This window comes from Pseudorasbora parva, unplaced genomic scaffold, assembly GCF_024679245.1.
Source record: "Pseudorasbora parva isolate DD20220531a unplaced genomic scaffold, ASM2467924v1 scaffold_33, whole genome shotgun sequence".
Taxonomy (NCBI): domain Eukaryota; kingdom Metazoa; phylum Chordata; class Actinopteri; order Cypriniformes; family Gobionidae; genus Pseudorasbora; species Pseudorasbora parva.
Genome location: NW_027125104.1, coordinates 202,768 through 214,869, shown reverse-complemented (window position 1 = coordinate 214,869; position 12,102 = coordinate 202,768). Strand labels below are relative to the sequence as shown.

At 53.6% G+C, this 12,102-nt stretch overlaps 13 non-coding genes across 13 annotated transcripts; all 13 read right to left on the bottom strand.

The window, feature by feature from the left end:
• Nucleotides 1-167: 167 nt before the first annotated feature.
• On the bottom strand, nt 168-358 carry LOC137066502 (U2 spliceosomal RNA). Its single transcript, XR_010902417.1, has one exon. It is a non-coding gene; the product is annotated as a U2 spliceosomal RNA (small nuclear RNA).
• A 1,033-nt stretch (nt 359-1,391) lies between these two features.
• Nucleotides 1,392-1,555, bottom strand: LOC137067340 (U1 spliceosomal RNA). The gene has a single exon (XR_010903140.1). It is a non-coding gene; the product is annotated as a U1 spliceosomal RNA (small nuclear RNA).
• Nucleotides 1,556-2,023: 468 nt separating this feature from the next.
• LOC137066501 (U2 spliceosomal RNA) lies at nt 2,024-2,214 on the bottom strand. The gene has a single exon (XR_010902416.1). It is a non-coding gene; the product is annotated as a U2 spliceosomal RNA (small nuclear RNA).
• Nucleotides 2,215-3,247: 1,033 nt separating this feature from the next.
• On the bottom strand, nt 3,248-3,411 carry LOC137066936 (U1 spliceosomal RNA). The gene has a single exon (XR_010902773.1). It is a non-coding gene; the product is annotated as a U1 spliceosomal RNA (small nuclear RNA).
• Nucleotides 3,412-3,855: 444 nt separating this feature from the next.
• LOC137066873 (U2 spliceosomal RNA) lies at nt 3,856-4,048 on the bottom strand. Its single transcript, XR_010902753.1, has one exon. It is a non-coding gene; the product is annotated as a U2 spliceosomal RNA (small nuclear RNA).
• A 1,033-nt stretch (nt 4,049-5,081) lies between these two features.
• LOC137066935 (U1 spliceosomal RNA) lies at nt 5,082-5,245 on the bottom strand. Its single transcript, XR_010902772.1, has one exon. It is a non-coding gene; the product is annotated as a U1 spliceosomal RNA (small nuclear RNA).
• A 444-nt stretch (nt 5,246-5,689) lies between these two features.
• Nucleotides 5,690-5,882, bottom strand: LOC137066871 (U2 spliceosomal RNA). Its single transcript, XR_010902751.1, has one exon. It is a non-coding gene; the product is annotated as a U2 spliceosomal RNA (small nuclear RNA).
• Nucleotides 5,883-6,915: 1,033 nt separating this feature from the next.
• LOC137066933 (U1 spliceosomal RNA) lies at nt 6,916-7,079 on the bottom strand. Its single transcript, XR_010902771.1, has one exon. It is a non-coding gene; the product is annotated as a U1 spliceosomal RNA (small nuclear RNA).
• Nucleotides 7,080-7,548: 469 nt separating this feature from the next.
• On the bottom strand, nt 7,549-7,739 carry LOC137066500 (U2 spliceosomal RNA). Its single transcript, XR_010902415.1, has one exon. It is a non-coding gene; the product is annotated as a U2 spliceosomal RNA (small nuclear RNA).
• A 1,033-nt stretch (nt 7,740-8,772) lies between these two features.
• LOC137066921 (U1 spliceosomal RNA) lies at nt 8,773-8,936 on the bottom strand. Its single transcript, XR_010902769.1, has one exon. It is a non-coding gene; the product is annotated as a U1 spliceosomal RNA (small nuclear RNA).
• A 469-nt stretch (nt 8,937-9,405) lies between these two features.
• Nucleotides 9,406-9,596, bottom strand: LOC137066499 (U2 spliceosomal RNA). The gene has a single exon (XR_010902414.1). It is a non-coding gene; the product is annotated as a U2 spliceosomal RNA (small nuclear RNA).
• Nucleotides 9,597-10,629: 1,033 nt separating this feature from the next.
• LOC137066909 (U1 spliceosomal RNA) lies at nt 10,630-10,793 on the bottom strand. The gene has a single exon (XR_010902768.1). It is a non-coding gene; the product is annotated as a U1 spliceosomal RNA (small nuclear RNA).
• Nucleotides 10,794-11,262: 469 nt separating this feature from the next.
• Nucleotides 11,263-11,453, bottom strand: LOC137066498 (U2 spliceosomal RNA). The gene has a single exon (XR_010902413.1). It is a non-coding gene; the product is annotated as a U2 spliceosomal RNA (small nuclear RNA).
• Nucleotides 11,454-12,102: the final 649 nt, after the last annotated feature.

Below are 12,102 nucleotides of genomic sequence, written 5' to 3'. Positions count from 1 at the left end.
GCTCATATGACCGCAGCTTGCTGCTTTCTCTGTGGCACGGTCATCGTCAACGGTCACCTCATCGTCATTCTGTATGCGCTTCCTGCGTATTTCTGTATTCTCTGACAAAAGTCCAGTGGTGTTGTTGGTTTTTCTATTAGTCACAACAATTCGCAGGCCCCAAAAAGGGGAAGCACACCGTTCCTGGAGGCACTGCAATACCAGGTCGATGCGTGGAGTGGACGGAGCAAGCCCCGGTTCCGGCTCCATGTGCCAAAAATCAATTTAATATGCAGTCCCCGGATAGGGGACGTATCAGATATTAAACTGATAAGAACAGATACTACACTTGATCTTAGCCAAAAGGCCGAGAAGCGATGACACAATGACGCAGCGGCAGGGGAGCCGGCAAAGGCGACGCCCATCTGGGAAGCGGTGAGGGGGGGGAGGGTTGGCAAAGGCCGTACGTCGTAGAGACCTGAAACTTTGAGGGATGGTACTAGCCACTCGCTCTACAACATCACCAAGGCTGGCCCCCCGATGGGCCCGGCGGTGGCGCTACAGCCACCGAAAGTACGAAATGGCTCGTAGCTCCCAAACCGCACGCCGCAGAACCAAGTGTCTTATATCATCGGAATCCTTGGCTCGAGCCGAGCGAGACGCATGCCTCGGATTCGAAGGTTGCGCTGGCGAAATTTTCGGGTATTTGGGATTTTGTGAAAAACCTACTTTTGCACACTAGTCCTAGGTCTTTTGCCCGATCTGGCCCAAACCAGTGCAGAAAGATTCTCTGGAGTCTGACTGTCCGTCCAGATCGGAAAAAAAGTGGGAATTTCGATTCAGCTTGGCGGCGGCAGGCCGAAACCTACGGGCTGGGCGAGGCGGGGTCTGCTAGAACGGCTATAGCTCTTGGACGGAACGAGACAATTTCACCCAAGCCGGTACACCCGTGCACGGGCTCAGTCTGGGGTCAGGCGAGAAAGGACGCGGTGAATGGCCACCTAGTGGCGCTTTAAAATGAAAAAGCAACAACATGAGAGCGGCTATAGGCGAACGTATGTCGCGTGCTTTTTCACAGCACGCGCACGAGACAGTCGTACCATACGACAGAAAACCTCCATCCGAACAACTTTGCCTTTGGGACCACTGCTGTCAATCAACTCGTCCGTTGAATATCAAAGTTTGTGGGAAAAACCACATTCGGCAAACCGGTCGCAGGTTTCGACAACCTCGATGAAAACAGACGCAGTTCAGTTCTCTGAACTCTCCGGGTCACTGGCTGACACAGCAGAAAGAGACAGAAACATAACAAAACTGGTGCAACTTCACCCTTTGGGGCAGTGGGCGGCGCCACAAGCGTCAAGAACCGCACGCTTTTTCCCTCCACGCTATCTGCTTTTAACCAGTGTGTACAGGGGAGAGCGCGAACGCAGTCCCCCACTACCATAAATTATGCAGTCGAGATTCCCACATTTGGGGAATTCGCAGGGGTCAGCACAACCGGAGTGCAATGGCCGAGCCTCGCCCTGGGTGACCCACCTTCCTGATCATGGTGTCTCCCCTGCCAGGTAAGTATGAGTTGCCTGGCCTCCAGGCAGAGGCGCCCTATCCCCCTTCGCCATCCTCAAACACGGTGACCTTCCCCTCCCCCAAGAAAAGGAAGGACGGGGCACCTTCCATTGCTTGACTGCTGCGTGCGTGCGTGCCTGACCTTGATTTGAATCAGGTGTCCCTAATCCATCCAACACAAACCCCCGATTCGACTCATCAGCTCGTTGGTAAAGACTCTCAAATAAGAGGGACATCAAAAAACGTGCTGTGACGGTGATGAGTCAGCCGGCCGGCAACCGACGCTTTTGTTCTTCTTTTTTCCCTATGCTCATATGACCGCAGCTTGCTGCTTTCTCTGTGGCACGGTCATCGTCAACGGTCACCTCATCGTCATTCTGTATGCGCTTCCTGCGTATTTCTGTATTCTCTGACAAAAGTCCAGTGGTGTTGTTGGTTTTTCTATTAGTCACAACAATTCGCAGGCCCCAAAAAGGGGAAGCACACCGTTCCTGGAGGCACTGCAATACCAGGTCGATGCGTGGAGTGGACGGAGCAAGCCCCGGTTCCGGCTCCATGTGCCAAAAATCAATTTAATATGCAGTCCCCGGATAGGGGACGTATCAGATATTAAACTGATAAGAACAGATACTACACTTGATCTTAGCCAAAAGGCCGAGAAGCGATGACACAATGACGCAGCGGCAGGGGAGCCGGCAAAGGCGACGCCCATCTGGGAAGCGGTGAGGGGGGGGAGGGTTGGCAAAGGCCGTACGTCGTAGAGACCTGAAACTTTGAGGGATGGCACTAGCCACTCGCTCTACAACATCACCAAGGCTGGCCCCCCGATGGGCCCGGCGGTGGCGCTACAGCCACCGAAAGTACGAAATGGCTCGTAGCTCCCAAACCGCACGCCGCAGAACCAAGTGTCTTATATCATCGGAATCCTTGGCTCGAGCCGAGCGAGACGCATGCCTCGGATTCGAAGGTTGCGCTGGCGAAATTTTCGGGTATTTGGGATTTTGTGAAAAACCTACTTTTGCACACTAGTCCTAGGTCTTTTGCCCGATCTGGCCCAAACCAGTGCAGAAAGATTCTCTGGAGTCTGACTGTCCGTCCAGATCGGAAAAAAAGTGGGAATTTCGATTCAGCTTGGCGGCGGCAGGCCGAAACCTACGGGCTGGGCGAGGCGGGGTCTGCTAGAACGGCTATAGCTCTTGGACGGAACGAGACAATTTCACCCAAGCCGGTACACCCGTGCACGGGCTCAGTCTGGGGTCAGGCGAGAAAGGACGCGGTGAATGGCCACCTAGTGGCGCTTTAAAATGAAAAAGCAACAACATGAGAGCGGCTATAGGCGAACGTATGTCGCGTGCTTTTTCACAGCACGCGCACGAGACAGTCGTACCATACGACAGAAAACCTCCATCCGAACAACTTTGCCTTTGGGACCACTGCTGTCAATCAACTCGTCCGTTGAATATCAAAGTTTGTGGGAAAAACCACATTCGGCAAACCGGTCGCAGGTTTCGACAACCTCGATGAAAACAGACGCAGTTCAGTTCTCTGAACTCTCCGGGTCACTGGCTGACACAGCAGAAAGAGACAGAAACATAACAAAACTGGTGCAACTTCACCCTTTGGGGCAGTGGGCGGCGCCACAAGCGCCAAGAACCGCACGCTTTTTCCCTCCACGCTATCTGCTTTTAACCAGTGTGTACAGGGGAGAGCGCGAACGCAGTCCCCCACTACCATAAATTATGCAGTCGAGATTCCCACATTTGGGGAATTCGCAGGGGTCAGCACAACCGGAGTGCAATGGCCGAGCCTCGCCCTGGGTGAACCACCTTCCTGATCATGGTGTCTCCCCTGCCAGGTAAGTATGAGTTGCCTGGCCTCCAGGCAGAGGCGCCCTATCCCCCTTCGCCATCCTCAAACACGGTGACCTTCCCCTCCCCCAAGAAAAGGAAGGACGGGGCACCTTCCATTGCTTGACTGCTGCGTGCGTGCGTGCCTGACCTTGATTTGAATCAGGTGTCCCTAATCCATCCAACACAAACCCCTGATTCGACTCATCAGCTCGTTGGTAAAGACTCTCAAATAAGAGGGACATCAAAAAACGTGCTGTGACGGTGATGAGTCAGCCGGCCGGCAACCGACGCTTTTGTTCTTCTTTTTTCCCTATGCTCATATGACCGCAGCTTGCTGCTTTCTCTGTGGCACGGTCATCGTCAACGGTCACCTCATCGTCATTCTGTATGCGCTTCCTGCGTATTTCTGTATTCTCTGACAAAAGTCCAGTGGTGTTGTTGGTTCTTCTATTAGTCACAACAATTCGCAGTCCCCGAAAAGGCACTGCAATACCAGGTCGATGCGTGGAGTGGACGGAGCAAGCCCCGGTTCCGGCTCCATGTGCCAAAAATCAATTTAATATGCAGTCCCCGGATAGGGGACGTATCAGATATTAAACTGATAAGAACAGATACTACACTTGATCTTAGCCAAAAGGCCGAGAAGCGATGACACAATGACGCAGCGGCAGGGGAGCCGGCAAAGGCGACGCCCATCTGGGAAGCGGTGAGGGGGGGGAGGGTTGGCAAAGGCCGTACGTCGTAGAGACCTGAAACTTTGAGGGATGGTACTAGCCACTCGCTCTACAACATCACCAAGGCTGGCCCCCCGATGGGCCCGGCGGTGGCGCTACAGCCACCGAAAGTACGAAATGGCTCGTAGCTCCCAAACCGCACGCCGCAGAACCAAGTGTCTTATATCATCGGAATCCTTGGCTCGAGCCGAGCGAGACGCATGCCTCGGATTCGAAGGTTGCGCTGGCGAAATTTTCGGGTATTTGGGATTTTGTGAAAAACCTACTTTTGCACACTAGTCCTAGGTCTTTTGCCCGATCTGGCCCAAACCAGTGCAGAAAGATTCTCTGGAGTCTGACTGTCCGTCCAGATCGGAAAAAAAGTGGGAATTTCGATTCAGCTTGGCGGCGGCAGGCCGAAACCTACGGGCTGGGCGAGGCGGGGTCTGCTAGAACGGCTATAGCTCTTGGACGGAACGAGACAATTTCACCCAAGCCGGTACACCCGTGCACGGGCTCAGTCTGGGGTCAGGCGAGAAAGGACGCGGTGAATGGCCACCTAGTGGCGCTTTAAAATGAAAAAGCAACAACATAAGAGCGGCTATAGGCGAATGTATGTCGCGTGCTTTTTCACAGCACGCGCACGAGACAGTCGTACCATACGACAGAAAACCTCCATCCGAACAACTTTGCCTTTGGGACCACTGCTGTCAATCAACTCGTCCGTTGAATATCAAAGTTTGTGGGAAAAACCACATTCGGCAAACCGGTCGCAGGTTTCGACAACCTCGATGAAAACAGACGCAGTTCAGTTCTCTGAACTCTCCGGGTCACTGGCTGACACAGCAGAAAGAGACAGAAACATAACAAAACTGGTGCAACTTCACCCTTTGGGGCAGTGGGCGGCGCCACAAGCGTCAAGAACCGCACGCTTTTTCCCTCCACGCTATCTGCTTTTAACCAGTGTGTACAGGGGAGAGCGCGAACGCAGTCCCCCACTACCATAAATTATGCAGTCGAGATTCCCACATTTGGGGAATTCGCAGGGGTCAGCACAACCGGAGTGCAATGGCCGAGCCTCGCCCTGGGTGAACCACCTTCCTGATCATGGTGTCTCCCCTGCCAGGTAAGTATGAGTTGCCTGGCCTCCAGGCAGAGGCGCCCTATCCCCCTTCGCCATCCTCAAACACGGTGACCTTCCCCTCCCCCAAGAAAATGAAGGACGGGGCACCTTCCATTGCTTGACTGCTGCGTGCGTGCGTGCCTGACCTTGATTTGAATCAGGTGTCCCTAATCCATCCAACACAAACCCCTGATTCGACTCATCAGCTCGTTGGTAAAGACTCTCAAATAAGAGGGACATCAAAAAACGTGCTGTGACGGTGATGAGTCAGCCGGCCGGCAACCGACGCTTTTGTTCTTCTTTTTTCCCTATGCTCATATGACCGCAGCTTGCTGCTTTCTCTGTGGCACGGTCATCGTCAACGGTCACCTCATCGTCATTCTGTATGCGCTTCCTGCGTATTTCTGTATTCTCTGACAAAAGTCCAGTGGTGTTGTTGGTTCTTCTATTAGTCACAACAATTCGCAGTCCCCGAAAAGGCACTGCAATACCAGGTCGATGCGTGGAGTGGACGGAGCAAGCCCCGGTTCCGGCTCCATGTGCCAAAAATCAATTTAATATGCAGTCCCCGGATAGGGGACGTATCAGATATTAAACTGATAAGAACAGATACTACACTTGATCTTAGCCAAAAGGCCGAGAAGCGATGACACAATGACGCAGCGGCAGGGGAGCCGGCAAAGGCGACGCCCATCTGGGAAGCGGTGAGGGGGGGGAGGGTTGGCAAAGGCCGTACGTCGTAGAGACCTGAAACTTTGAGGGATGGTACTAGCCACTCGCTCTACAACATCACCAAGGCTGGCCCCCCGATGGGCCCGGCGGTGGCGCTACAGCCACCGAAAGTACGAAATGGCTCGTAGCTCCCAAACCGCACGCCGCAGAACCAAGTGTCTTATATCATCGGAATCCTTGGCTCGAGCCGAGCGAGACGCATGCCTCGGATTCGAAGGTTGCGCTGGCGAAATTTTCGGGTATTTGGGATTTTGTGAAAAACCTACTTTTGCACACTAGTCCTAGGTCTTTTGCCCGATCTGGCCCAAACCAGTGCAGAAAGATTCTCTGGAGTCTGACTGTCCGTCCAGATCGGAAAAAAAGTGGGAATTTCGATTCAGCTTGGCGGCGGCAGGCCGAAACCTACGGGCTGGGCGAGGCGGGGTCTGCTAGAACGGCTATAGCTCTTGGACGGAACGAGACAATTTCACCCAAGCCGGTACACCCGTGCACGGGCTCAGTCTGGGGTCAGGCGAGAAAGGACGCGGTGAATGGCCACCTAGTGGCGCTTTAAAATGAAAAAGCAACAACATAAGAGCGGCTATAGGCGAATGTATGTCGCGTGCTTTTTCACAGCACGCGCACGAGACAGTCGTACCATACGACAGAAAACCTCCATCCGAACAACTTTGCCTTTGGGACCACTGCTGTCAATCAACTCGTCCGTTGAATATCAAAGTTTGTGGGAAAAACCACATTCGGCAAACCGGTCGCAGGTTTCGACAACCTCGATGAAAACAGACGCAGTTCAGTTCTCTGAACTCTCCGGGTCACTGGCTGACACAGCAGAAAGAGACAGAAACATAACAAAACTGGTGCAACTTCACCCTTTGGGGCAGTGGGCGGCGCCACAAGCGTCAAGAACCGCACGCTTTTTCCCTCCACGCTATCTGCTTTTAACCAGTGTGTACAGGGGAGAGCGCGAACGCAGTCCCCCACTACCATAAATTATGCAGTCGAGATTCCCACATTTGGGGAATTCGCAGGGGTCAGCACAACCGGAGTGCAATGGCCGAGCCTCGCCCTGGGTGAACCACCTTCCTGATCATGGTGTCTCCCCTGCCAGGTAAGTATGAGTTGCCTGGCCTCCAGGCAGAGGCGCCCTATCCCCCTTCGCCATCCTCAAACACGGTGACCTTCCCCTCCCCCAAGAAAAGGAAGGACGGGGCACCTTCCATTGCTTGACTGCTGCGTGCGTGCGTGCCTGACCTTGATTTGAATCAGGTGTCCCTAATCCATCCAACACAAACCCCTGATTCGACTCATCAGCTCGTTGGTAAAGACTCTCAAATAAGACGGGACATCAAAAAACGTGCTGTGACGGTGATGAGTCAGCCGGCCGGCAACCGACGCTTTTGTTCTTCTTTTTTCCCTATGCTCATATGACCGCAGCTTGCTGCTTTCTCTGTGGCACGGTCATCGTCAACGGTCACCTCATCGTCATTCTGTATGCGCTTCCTGCGTATTTCTGTATTCTCTGACAAAAGTCCAGTGGTGTTGTTGGTTCTTCTATTAGTCACAACAATTCGCAGTCCCCAAAAAGGGGAAGCACACCGTTCCTGGAGGCACTGCAATACCAGGTCGATGCGTGGAGTGGACGGAGCAAGCCCCGGTTCCGGCTCCATGTGCCAAAAATCAATTTAATATGCAGTCCCCGGATAGGGGACGTATCAGATATTAAACTGATAAGAACAGATACTACACTTGATCTTAGCCAAAAGGCCGAGAAGCGATGACACAATGACGCAGCGGCAGGGGAGCCGGCAAAGGCGACGCCCATCTGGGAAGCGGTGAGGGGGGGGAGGGTTGGCAAAGGCCGTACGTCGTAGAGACCTGAAACTTTGAGGGATGGCACTAGCCACTCGCTCTACAACATCACCAAGGCTGGCCCCCCGATGGGCCCGGCGGTGGCGCTACAGCCACCGAAAGTACGAAATGGCTCGTAGCTCCCAAACCGCACGCCGCAGAACCAAGTGTCTTATATCATCGGAATCCTTGGCTCGAGCCGAGCGAGACGCATGCCTCGGATTCGAAGGTTGCGCTGGCGAAATTTTCGGGTATTTGGGATTTTGTGAAAAACCTACTTTTGCACACTAGTCCTAGGTCTTTTGCCCGATCTGGCCCAAACCAGTGCAGAAAGATTCTCTGGAGTCTGACTGTCCGTCCAGATCGGAAAAAAAGTGGGAATTTCGATTCAGCTTGGCGGCGGCAGGCCGAAACCTACGGGCTGGGCGAGGCGGGGTCTGCTAGAACGGCTATAGCTCTTGGACGGAACGAGACAATTTCACCCAAGCCGGTACACCCGTGCACGGGCTCAGTCTGGGGTCAGGCGAGAAAGGACGCGGTGAATGGCCACCTAGTGGCGCTTTAAAATGAAAAAGCAACAACATAAGAGCGGCTATAGGCGAATGTATGTCGCGTGCTTTTTCACAGCACGCGCACGAGACAGTCGTACCATACGACAGAAAACCTCCATCCGAACAACTTTGCCTTTGGGACCACTGCTGTCAATCAACTCGTCCGTTGAATATCAAAGTTTGTGGGAAAAACCACATTCGGCAAACCGGTCGCAGGTTTCGACAACCTCGATGAAAACAGACGCAGTTCAGTTCTCTGAACTCTCCGGGTCACTGGCTGACACAGCAGAAAGAGACAGAAACATAACAAAACTGGTGCAACTTCACCCTTTGGGGCAGTGGGCGGCGCCACAAGCGTCAAGAACCGCACGCTTTTTCCCTCCACGCTATCTGCTTTTAACCAGTGTGTACAGGGGAGAGCGCGAACGCAGTCCCCCACTACCATAAATTATGCAGTCGAGATTCCCACATTTGGGGAATTCGCAGGGGTCAGCACAACCGGAGTGCAATGGCCGAGCCTCGCCCTGGGTGAACCACCTTCCTGATCATGGTGTCTCCCCTGCCAGGTAAGTATGAGTTGCCTGGCCTCCAGGCAGAGGCGCCCTATCCCCCTTCGCCATCCTCAAACACGGTGACCTTCCCCTCCCCCAAGAAAAGGAAGGACGGGGCACCTTCCATTGCTTGACTGCTGCGTGCGTGCGTGCCTGACCTTGATTTGAATCAGGTGTCCCTAATCCATCCAACACAAACCCCTGATTCGACTCATCAGCTCGTTGGTAAAGACTCTCAAATAAGACGGGACATCAAAAAACGTGCTGTGACGGTGATGAGTCAGCCGGCCGGCAACCGACGCTTTTGTTCTTCTTTTTTCCCTATGCTCATATGACCGCAGCTTGCTGCTTTCTCTGTGGCACGGTCATCGTCAACGGTCACCTCATCGTCATTCTGTATGCGCTTCCTGCGTATTTCTGTATTCTCTGACAAAAGTCCAGTGGTGTTGTTGGTTCTTCTATTAGTCACAACAATTCGCAGTCCCCAAAAAGGGGAAGCACACCGTTCCTGGAGGCACTGCAATACCAGGTCGATGCGTGGAGTGGACGGAGCAAGCCCCGGTTCCGGCTCCATGTGCCAAAAATCAATTTAATATGCAGTCCCCGGATAGGGGACGTATCAGATATTAAACTGATAAGAACAGATACTACACTTGATCTTAGCCAAAAGGCCGAGAAGCGATGACACAATGACGCAGCGGCAGGGGAGCCGGCAAAGGCGACGCCCATCTGGGAAGCGGTGAGGGGGGGGAGGGTTGGCAAAGGCCGTACGTCGTAGAGACCTGAAACTTTGAGGGATGGCACTAGCCACTCGCTCTACAACATCACCAAGGCTGGCCCCCCGATGGGCCCGGCGGTGGCGCTACAGCCACCGAAAGTACGAAATGGCTCGTAGCTCCCAAACCGCACGCCGCAGAACCAAGTGTCTTATATCATCGGAATCCTTGGCTCGAGCCGAGCGAGACGCATGCCTCGGATTCGAAGGTTGCGCTGGCGAAATTTTCGGGTATTTGGGATTTTGTGAAAAACCTACTTTTGCACACTAGTCCTAGGTCTTTTGCCCGATCTGGCCCAAACCAGTGCAGAAAGATTCTCTGGAGTCTGACTGTCCGTCCAGATCGGAAAAAAAGTGGGAATTTCGATTCAGCTTGGCGGCGGCAGGCCGAAACCTACGGGCTGGGCGAGGCGGGGTCTGCTAGAACGGCTATAGCTCTTGGACGGAACGAGACAATTTCACCCAAGCCGGTACACCCGTGCACGGGCTCAGTCTGGGGTCAGGCGAGAAAGGACGCGGTGAATGGCCACCTAGTGGCGCTTTAAAATGAAAAAGCAACAACATAAGAGCGGCTATAGGCGAATGTATGTCGCGTGCTTTTTCACAGCACGCGCACGAGACAGTCGTACCATACGACAGAAAACCTCCATCCGAACAACTTTGCCTTTGGGACCACTGCTGTCAATCAACTCGTCCGTTGAATATCAAAGTTTGTGGGAAAAACCACATTCGGCAAACCGGTCGCAGGTTTCGACAACCTCGATGAAAACAGACGCAGTTCAGTTCTCTGAACTCTCCGGGTCACTGGCTGACACAGCAGAAAGAGACAGAAACATAACAAAACTGGTGCAACTTCACCCTTTGGGGCAGTGGGCGGCGCCACAAGCGTCAAGAACCGCACGCTTTTTCCCTCCACGCTATCTGCTTTTAACCAGTGTGTACAGGGGAGAGCGCGAACGCAGTCCCCCACTACCATAAATTATGCAGTCGAGATTCCCACATTTGGGGAATTCGCAGGGGTCAGCACAACCGGAGTGCAATGGCCGAGCCTCGCCCTGGGTGAACCACCTTCCTGATCATGGTGTCTCCCCTGCCAGGTAAGTATGAGTTGCCTGGCCTCCAGGCAGAGGCGCCCTATCCCCCTTCGCCATCCTCAAACACGGTGACCTTCCCCTCCCCCAAGAAAAGGAAGGACGGGGCACCTTCCATTGCTTGACTGCTGCGTGCGTGCGTGCCTGACCTTGATTTGAATCAGGTGTCCCTAATCCATCCAACACAAACCCCTGATTCGACTCATCAGCTCGTTGGTAAAGACTCTCAAATAAGACGGGACATCAAAAAACGTGCTGTGACGGTGATGAGTCAGCCGGCCGGCAACCGACGCTTTTGTTCTTCTTTTTTCCCTATGCTCATATGACCGCAGCTTGCTGCTTTCTCTGTGGCACGGTCATCGTCAACGGTCACCTCATCGTCATTCTGTATGCGCTTCCTGCGTATTTCTGTATTCTCTGACAAAAGTCCAGTGGTGTTGTTGGTTCTTCTATTAGTCACAACAATTCGCAGTCCCCAAAAAGGGGAAGCACACCGTTCCTGGAGGCACTGCAATACCAGGTCGATGCGTGGAGTGGACGGAGCAAGCCCCGGTTCCGGCTCCATGTGCCAAAAATCAATTTAATATGCAGTCCCCGGATAGGGGACGTATCAGATATTAAACTGATAAGAACAGATACTACACTTGATCTTAGCCAAAAGGCCGAGAAGCGATGACACAATGACGCAGCGGCAGGGGAGCCGGCAAAGGCGACGCCCATCTGGGAAGCGGTGAGGGGGGGGAGGGTTGGCAAAGGCCGTACGTCGTAGAGACCTGAAACTTTGAGGGATGGCACTAGCCACTCGCTCTACAACATCACCAAGGCTGGCCCCCCGATGGGCCCGGCGGTGGCGCTACAGCCACCGAAAGTACGAAATGGCTCGTAGCTCCCAAACCGCACGCCGCAGAACCAAGTGTCTTATATCATCGGAATCCTTGGCTCGAGCCGAGCGAGACGCATGCCTCGGATTCGAAGGTTGCGCTGGCGAAATTTTCGGGTATTTGGGATTTTGTGAAAAACCTACTTTTGCACACTAGTCCTAGGTCTTTTGCCCGATCTGGCCCAAACCAGTGCAGAAAGATTCTCTGGAGTCTGACTGTCCGTCCAGATCGGAAAAAAAGTGGGAATTTCGATTCAGCTTGGCGGCGGCAGGCCGAAACCTACGGGCTGGGCGAGGCGGGGTCTGCTAGAACGGCTATAGCTCTTGGACGGAACGAGACAATTTCACCCAAGCCGGTACACCCGTGCACGGGCTCAGTCTGGGGTCAGGCGAGAAAGGACGCGGTGAATGGCCACCTAGTGGCGCTTTAAAATGAAAAAGCA